Below are 8810 nucleotides of genomic sequence, written 5' to 3'. Positions count from 1 at the left end.
AGGAAAATAGGGGCAGATACATTTTCTAGCCAGGTAAACTTAAGTGTGTGAAGATTACAGGGGAATGGGGGTTGAGATACATTTCCTAGTCAGGTTTACACTAAAGTTACTCCTACAAGTGAAGGCTGGTCCCTACGCTACTTATATACTTGGCATTAAGTTAAAAGTATCTCAATGCGAACTTAGAGCATGTTAGAGTAACTCATGAGTCCATGAGAGATACATTTCTTAGCAAGGTACACTAGAAGTGTGTAAAAATTACAGGAGAAGGGGGGGGGGTCAAAAAAAGAGATACATTTCCTAGCCAGGTAAACTAAAGTGTGTTAAGATTACAGGGGAATGGAGGGGGTATATTACTCAAGTGAGCTTTTCTGATCACATTTTGTCCGTCATCCGTCTAGCTGTCCGTCCGTCTGTTAACTTTTCACATTTTTGACTTCTTCTCAAGAACCACTGGGCCAATTTTAACCAAACTTGGTACAAAGCATTCATAGGTAAAGGGGAGTGTAAATTGTAAAAATGAAGGGCCAAAACCCCTCACAAGGGGAGATAATCAAGAAAAGACAAAAATAGGGTGGGGTCATTAAAAAATCTTCTCAAGAACCAGTGGGCCAGTAGAGCTGAAACTTATGTGGAAGCATCCTTGGGTAGTAGAGATTATAAATTGTTAAAATCATGACCCCAGGGGGTAGGGCAGGGCCACAATAGGGAATCAAAGTTTTACATAGAAATATATAGACAAAAAATTTTATAATCTTCTCAAGAACCACTGGGCCATAAAAGCTGAATCTTATGTGGAATCATCCTTGGGTAGTAGAGATTCTAAATTGTTAAAATCATGACCCCCGGGGGGAGGGCGGGGCCACAACAGGGAATCAAGATTTACATAGAAATATATAAGCAAAAGCAAAAACATTAAAAATTTTCTTCTCAAGAACCAGTGGGCCAGTAAAGCTGAAACTTTTATGGAAGCATCTTTGGGTAGTGTAAATTCTAAATTGTTAAAATCATGACCCCCGGGGGTTGGGCGGGGCCGCAATAGGGAATCAAAGTTGTACATGGAAATATATAGGCAAAAACTTTAAAAATCTTCTTCTCAAGAACAACTGGGCCAGTAAAGCTGAAACTTATGTGGAGGCATCCTTGGGTAATGTAGATTCTAATTTGTTAAAATCATGATCCCTGAGGGTTGGTCGGGGCCACAATAGGGAATGAAAGTTTTACATAGAAATATTTTAGGAAAAAAACTTTAAAAATCTTCTCAAGAACCACTGGGCCAGAAAAGCTGAAACTTATGTGGAAGCATCCTTTGGTAGTGTAGATTCTAAATTTTAAAATCATGACCCCCGGGGGTTGAGCAGGGCCACAATAGGGAATCAAAGTTTTACATAGAAATATTTTAGGAAAAAACTATGAAAATCTTCTGCTCAAGAACCACTGGGCCAGTAAAACTGAAACTTATGTGGAGGCATCCTTGGGTAGTGTAGATTTTAAATTTTAAAATCATGATCCCTGAGGGTTGGGCCGGGCCACAATAGGGAATCTAAGTTTTACATAGAAATGTTTTAAGAAAAAAAATTTCTTCTCAAGAACCACTGGGCCATGCGCAGAAAATCTTAAACTTATGTGGAAGCATCTTTGGGTAGTGTACATTCAAAATTGTTATAATTGTGACATGGGGGAAAGGGGGGGGGTTGGTACGACTAGGCCACAATAGGAGGAAATCGGTTAAAAAACAGCAACACCAAAGTTACTCAGGTGAGCGATGTGGCCCATGGGCCTCTTGTTTTTAGGTCACCTGACTAAACTCAGGTGACCTACTGCTATCTGTTTTCGTCCGTTGTATGTCAGTCGTTAAATTTTGAATATTTCAAGCTTCTTCTCTAGAACCACAGAACCAATTTCAACCAAATTTGGTATACAGCATCTATGGGTGAACGGATTTGAAAATCTGCTCATCTGCTCCTGGTTATCAAATAAAATAAGTACATAGTCATGATTAACAAGAGTGCATCTTCCACAATTGTAAATTATGGCCCCATGCAGGGTCAGGAGTTCTGGTGTTAGGTTGGGGCTCTATTGATTATATAGTGAAAATACATTGATTCTTTAAAAATCTTCTTCTGTGCTCCTGGGTATTAAATCAATGAATCATATACATAGTTATGAATAGGAGGGATGTCTTTTGGCAATGCACTTTGAAATTTTTTTTTTAAAGTGCATTAAAATTGGGACAAAATCAACAAACTTTGAACTTTTTTTTTCAAAGTGCGTTAAATTTGGAACCAACTCAACGCACTTTGAAAAAAATTTTCAAAGTGCGTTAAAAGATTACATCTGTATAAATTTATGATAAAAATAATTTTGAAATATGTGGCCCCAGGGTCAGTGGTTCCTGTGGGGTGGGGTGCACAAATATAAAGTTGAGATGCATTTTCTCTTTGTTACTCTGATCTAACTCTGGGTATAAGTAACTAGAGTACACATGCTAAGTGTATAATTATGATAAGCAATAGTGCCTCTTTCATTTTATTATAGACTTGTCATTAGCTTTTAAATACATGTAATAAAACAGACAGAAAAGAAAATATGAAATCAGAAGAGGATATGAAAATGATAATCTCTATCCGTGAACTCCTACAAATATCATCTGACATTTAATTAATTAAGGGAATCCAAATGGTAAACTCTCTGTATTCTCATTTCTGTAGCTGTTTGTATGTTGTTGTTTGGTTCTTGTCTGAGAGATTGTTGGTATGAGTATAGAGCAGCCTGGAGGTTCCCTGTCACCTGTTGACAGATCCCCAGAATCTGCCACGATATGTCTCTGTAATCTATAAACTGTCCCTGATCATAGTAAACTAGGGTCTGTAGATCATCTAGAGCTGTTTGTGCTCGCATTGTGTCTACATGTCTGTAGCACAAGATCTCTAGTATGTATAACAGTACCAAGGGTGGGATATCTAATACATGGCTACTGTTCTGTAGAGCAGACTGTTGTTCTGGTAATAATTCACTGATGAAATAGATTTCATAGTTAAGTCTGAGAATCCCTGCTGCAGTCTGTCTCATCTTTGTAGACCAGGACTTTCCTCTTACAGCCTCAGTATACATCACTGTATCTACATTACCCATATACATCACATATTTAGGCTGTGCTAACTTAACCTTGATCATCTCTATAATAGATATAGCTTCTGTGTATCTAAGCGTCTTGTAATAATACATTGCTATGTACAGCATGTCTGTAATACAACCAAATTTGGCTGCTAATTTCAGCATGCGATAGGACATTTTGTCAGCTCTATAACTCAGTTTGTTGTCAGGTGTGTAAGTTTCCATGTGTAATATAAAAGCAGTATATTGAAGGACATTAGCTGTAAGTTTCTGTAGCACTAAGACTTGATACTGTGTCAGGAGGGATGAACCTATCATCTGTTCTATTGTATGTAGATATCTCATACAGATATGTATGTCCAATTTATGTATTATTCTATTACGTAATGTTTCACCAAATAGATTTTCATCAAACTCAGCCTCAGAAATCAGAGTATGATCATCTGTACAGATGGAGTTTCTGGGGTTATAGAGGACATCTATAATATAAGACCTAATGGAGGGACTGTGTAGCAGGAATGCTAAACCCTTCTCATACAACTCTGACAGTCTTATAAATAATTGATGTTGTTTGACGCCATGAATTTTACTCAGAAACATGTTGTTGCCTGGAATAAAGAAGTTAGGACAGACCCCCTCATTCACCCATTTGAGGATGAGTTTAAAACAGACCCAGAAACCCCCCCAGGAGATTTTGTGGACACCAGTGAGGTATTGTATTTTGTTGAATCACCCAGAAAACGGCTGTCTTCATGTGATAGGAACACAGTAATTTATCATCATCACCTACTCCATTGTTAATTATTTCTGTTAAGATCAATTTAAGTAAGCCGTAAGTTAAAAATTGACAGTGATTCATTACATACACGAGTTTTTGTTCTGCTTGGGAGAAAGAAATTCTCCATTCATGATCTTCATGATTTCCTAGCTTATGTCCAATTGCTACAAAGTGACATCCATTTTTCACTATATCACAATAACATGAGGCTGGGGCCATGAGTGACATATGTCTATCCACGGGAAGGCAGAGGGAGGCCAAAAGTCACTAACAAAACAGGGGGCGTAATCATATTCTAGTGTTCCAAATCTTCCACTGACACAGGGTCCATGTTGAGTGGTGTTATAAGGTAGTGATGAATCAGATAAAGGGAACTGTCTGTATTTAGAACTAGATATATAATATCTGCTAGACATTCTAACACACACTCTCTGGATGTCTCTGTACAAGCTAGGTGACAGTAAATATAACAAAGTAAATCCTGGTGGACTATCAGAACAGTCACAGAGGATCAGTGCTTGTCTGTGTATGTTGTAATACTGAGACTGAGATAATTTCCAGATCCCACAGTAATTATTTAGCCAGGACATAGTGTCTATATCTGATCCTTCCAGTTTGAGTCCTTCTCTGAAACTTCCACTCAACATCTCTCTGATCTCATCACTTGTTTTCACTTGATTTCTCACCATCTCCCAGATGTCCACCACATCTCTCCTCATGGCCACCAGTTGTGAGGTCCCAACTTTACGACACAGCCCCACAAACACTGACTCTGATATGCGTTGTATGGCTTTAGTACTGAGAATGATTAAAGTGGAATTTATATTTGTGTATAATTAGTGTTTCACTTTTGTAAATCTATAATATAATTATCATAATTGATAAGCTTAATAAACTATCATGTTTTATTTAAAAAAAATGTTGACAGTGTATATTTTTTTTAATTAAAAAAAAAAGAATTTTTACATTATTTCATACGTGTAAATCATAAAATAAAAAACTTCCTCAACTGAATCAGTTATTTTTCAACTCGACTAAATCATTCATTTTTTTTAAAAAGTGAAATTTTTAAATGAAAGTGACTAGGGTATGTTTTAAATTCAGTGGTGTAAAAAGTGAAAACTAATTTTACTGTCAACAAATTACAATGATTCAGATGAATTAGGAATTGTTTTTAGAGTTTTAAATTCTTGTAATGAAAACTTACGTTTGTGAGCTTCTAATGGAGTCCATGTTCAGTGGCGTATATTCCTTTCTGCTGATGTGTAGGCTAGTGTGAAGTCACAGATTTAATATCACGTGCAGAGTGTGGGTAGAGAAGGAACTTCCTCTCCATAGGTATTGGGGGGGGGGGTCAAGCTCAGACATCTACAATTCTAATTTGACAAATAAATATAATATTGTAGACGTATCTCAGTTATATCATGATGTGTAACTCGGCTTAGAGGTATGGAAACTTTCTTACTGAATAAAATTCCATCAAAATGTTGAATTTCCTACTTACCCAATATAACTCAAGTTATCAATTTCGTTTCCTGCAGATTTTATGGACTCCTGTTGCTTTCGATGAAATTTTCTGATACAGACTTGAAATTAATAACACTTGAACCAAGCCTGCTAATCGATCAGTTGCACAACCAGCAGTTGTGTATATCAATCAAAAGAGATCGATTTCCGGTTATGCATTTGATTCGAATAATTCCAGTACACAGGTAGTAAATTGATCCGATTCAGGCAATGATTGATATTTTTATTAAAATATAAGAATGTAATTCCATGAGCAATTTATTATGTTCCCCAAACGAAGTTGGGGAACATATTGTTTTTACTCTGTTTCTTATTATTATTATTATTATTCCTGGGAAAATTTTGTCCACGAGTGATCTTGTAAACTATACATCCGACTAAGGTAAAATGTTTTTAGGGTCAGTAGACATGTTATGTAGATTTGCCGAACGAAGGTCATTTTGCGCGCACGTGCTTGCAAGAGCGCGCACGTGCAACACGTGAAATGACCAATATAATGGATATTGCTGTAACTTTTCTTTTTTTTGATGATTTTTTTTAAACTCATAATGTAAGGATACATTAGTAGTATAGACAAGATGGCATGGTCAAAATGGCAAGATCTCACGCGCATGCACGTGCGCTTTGCTCTGATTGGCTGAAACTAAAGTCTTAGTATCTTTCTTGTCTTGTCATAATCTTTTGAAATTTTGAACATAGTCCTACATTATGAAGATCTACAGTATGATATATAAAAACTTTCGTGAAATCATGCGCATGCGCGCGTGCTGCAATCTGATTGGCTGAAACTTTAAATGGCTATATCTCCTTTGTTTTTTGACGAAATGCTTTGAAATTTAAAACATAGTCATACATTAGGATATCCTAAAATATGACATAGAAAAAAATTCATGAAATCACGCGCATGCACGTGTGCTGCAATCTGATTGGCTGAAATTTTATACGGCTATATCTCCTTTGTTTTTTTTGACGAAATGTTCTGAATCTTAAAATATAGTCATTCATTTAGATATCCTTCAATACGATAAAGATAAAAATTTATGAAATCACGTGCAGGCATGTGTGCTGCAATCTGATTGGCTGAAACTTCAAATGGCTATAACTCCCTTGTTTTTCAACCAAACAGGATGAGACTTAGAACATAGGTAAATAAAAGGGAATCCTACAACAAGGTGTAGTCATTATGCACGTGCCTGCACGTGCGTGCACGTGAAATGAGTAAAATTAAAAATATACTGGAATGAGTGTATTTTTAATACTTTTGGATTAAATGCTTTGATATTAAGTATATTTAAATTTTAGATAGTGCAGACAAGATAATATGGTCGTTACGCACATGAATAAGCGTGCAATGCCTATTTTTAAATATATTTTGTATTTTTCTGGGAAGACCTTGATTAAGTCTAAATTCCATAAAGTATTTCTTATTTAATAGAGATTACGGGGAATGTGGCACCAAAAGGGAGTTGGGAGCGTTTGGGGAACATCTGTAACGGTCCCCGTTACAATTAGCACTAGTTTTTCTTTAATTCTACACTCTCATAGCATGCAATGATTGTCGATTAGCGACCATATTTGTTTTGAAGCAAGGGCTAGCTGGTAGAGCTAAAACGCCGATGGAAAATAATATTTGCCGACTAGAATTCGTGTTATTAATCTCAACTAACCTTGAAAATTCAATGTCCACCATGAATATCATTGCTAATCGACAATCATTGCATGTTATGATTTTATGTTCCACTATGAATATGGCGGGGGCATATAGTGTTTGATTTGTCTGTCTTCTGTCCTTCCATCCTTCTGTTCTTCGGTCTGTTCTTCTGACAGTACACTTTGCATTTCGCTCAGTTCAAAGCTCAGTTTCAAAGAAACTAAGATATTTTCATCAATCTTCATTTGCTGTTAGATATTGATGAGAGTCACTCATTTGACCTATATTTCTATCCGTTTTTGTCCGTCGTTGTGCGTCATAACTTTTTGTACTGGCCCTGGGATCAGGTGTTAGGGCGGGGCTTTATTGATTATACATAGTGAAAATGCATTAATTCTTTGAAAATCTTCTTTTCTGCCTCTGGGTATTAAAGTACATAACTAAGTACATATATGCATTTATGATGAACAAGAGTACCTCTTCCAAAATTGTAAATTTTATGGCCTGAGGTTCAGGGGTTCTCGTGTTAGGGTGGGGCTCTGTTGATTATATAGTGAAAATGCACTAGTTCTTTGAAAATTTTCTTCTCTGCTCCTAGGTTTTAAACTAAAACTAAGTAACATAGTTATAATGAGCAAGAGTGCCTCTACCAAAATTGTGAATTTTATGGCTCCAGGATTAGGAGTTCTGATGTTAGGATTGGGTTCTATTGATTAATTATATACTAGTGAAAATACACTAAATCTTTGAAAATCTTCTTCTCTGCTCCTGGGTATTTAGCAGATGAACTCATGAATAAGGGTCCTTCTTCCAGAATTGTGAATTTCAAGGCCTCTGGGTCAGGGGTACCATAGAGGGTAGAGGAGTACCATAGAAGTGGGGGTGGGGGCTCCAGTGAAAATGAATTAGTTGTTTAAAATCTGCTCCTTGGTATTAATCAAACATTTTTGATAAGCAAGGGTGTCTTTTCAAAAATTGTGCAATGCTTGGACCTAGGGTCGGGGGTTCATGTGTGCTAGGGGCACTACTGATTATTGCTGAATATTACTTATAAGTTGAAATGCAGTTATTGTCCCCTCTACCCTGCCTATGGATATTAAGTAACCAAACTAAGCAATTTCTAAGTATATAGTTATGATCAGCATTTATGGTGCCTCTTTCAAAATTGTGAATGCCATAGCATCTAGCTTAAAACATTTACCAAATTCAATCACATGATGCTCAGGTGACTTATAAGGCCCATGGGCCTCTTGTTTAGAAGATATAAGGTTAAATTTTTGTGACGGACCGACATTGCTTTATTTTAAACAAACATCATCGAAGATTATTGTCCCCCGCTTTCGTGAAAACGAGGAGACATTAAATCTCATTCCTCTGCCAGTCTGGCCGTCTGTCACACAAATTTAATCTTGGTCATATCTCTTTAATGAATAGAGGTAGGACTTTCATATTACAATTGTGTATTACTGAGACAATGTCTTTAAAATATACGTTGATTTTTGACCCCGTGACCTTGACGTTTGACCTATTTTTGCAATATATTTAATTTTACTTGAAGGAAATGCGCAACGACCTTACCTGTTGATAATTTTTAAATACATACTCAGTATTTCTATATATTAATATTATTGTGTCATCAGATGTTCATAGACAACACCATAAATAGACTTTAAAATATAGCACAAAGGTCCTTCAAGGTCAACATGCCCAAAAATTTATTAATACAATAGCTCCAAA

The 8810-nt window shown here is 36.3% G+C and overlaps 1 pseudogene; it reads right to left on the bottom strand.

The window, feature by feature from the left end:
- Window positions 1-2422: 2422 nt before the first annotated feature.
- Window positions 2423-5237, bottom strand: LOC134246273 (uncharacterized; annotated as a pseudogene).
- Window positions 5238-8810: the final 3573 nt, after the last annotated feature.

Source organism: Saccostrea cucullata, unplaced genomic scaffold, assembly GCF_032062105.1.
Source record: "Saccostrea cucullata isolate Sc308-1 unplaced genomic scaffold, CSIRO_AGI_Scuc_v1 ctg2256, whole genome shotgun sequence".
Lineage (NCBI taxonomy): Eukaryota > Metazoa > Mollusca > Bivalvia > Ostreida > Ostreidae > Saccostrea > Saccostrea cuccullata.
The sequence above is the reverse complement of the archived record's forward strand: the minus strand, read 5'-3'. Positions and strand labels throughout refer to the sequence as shown.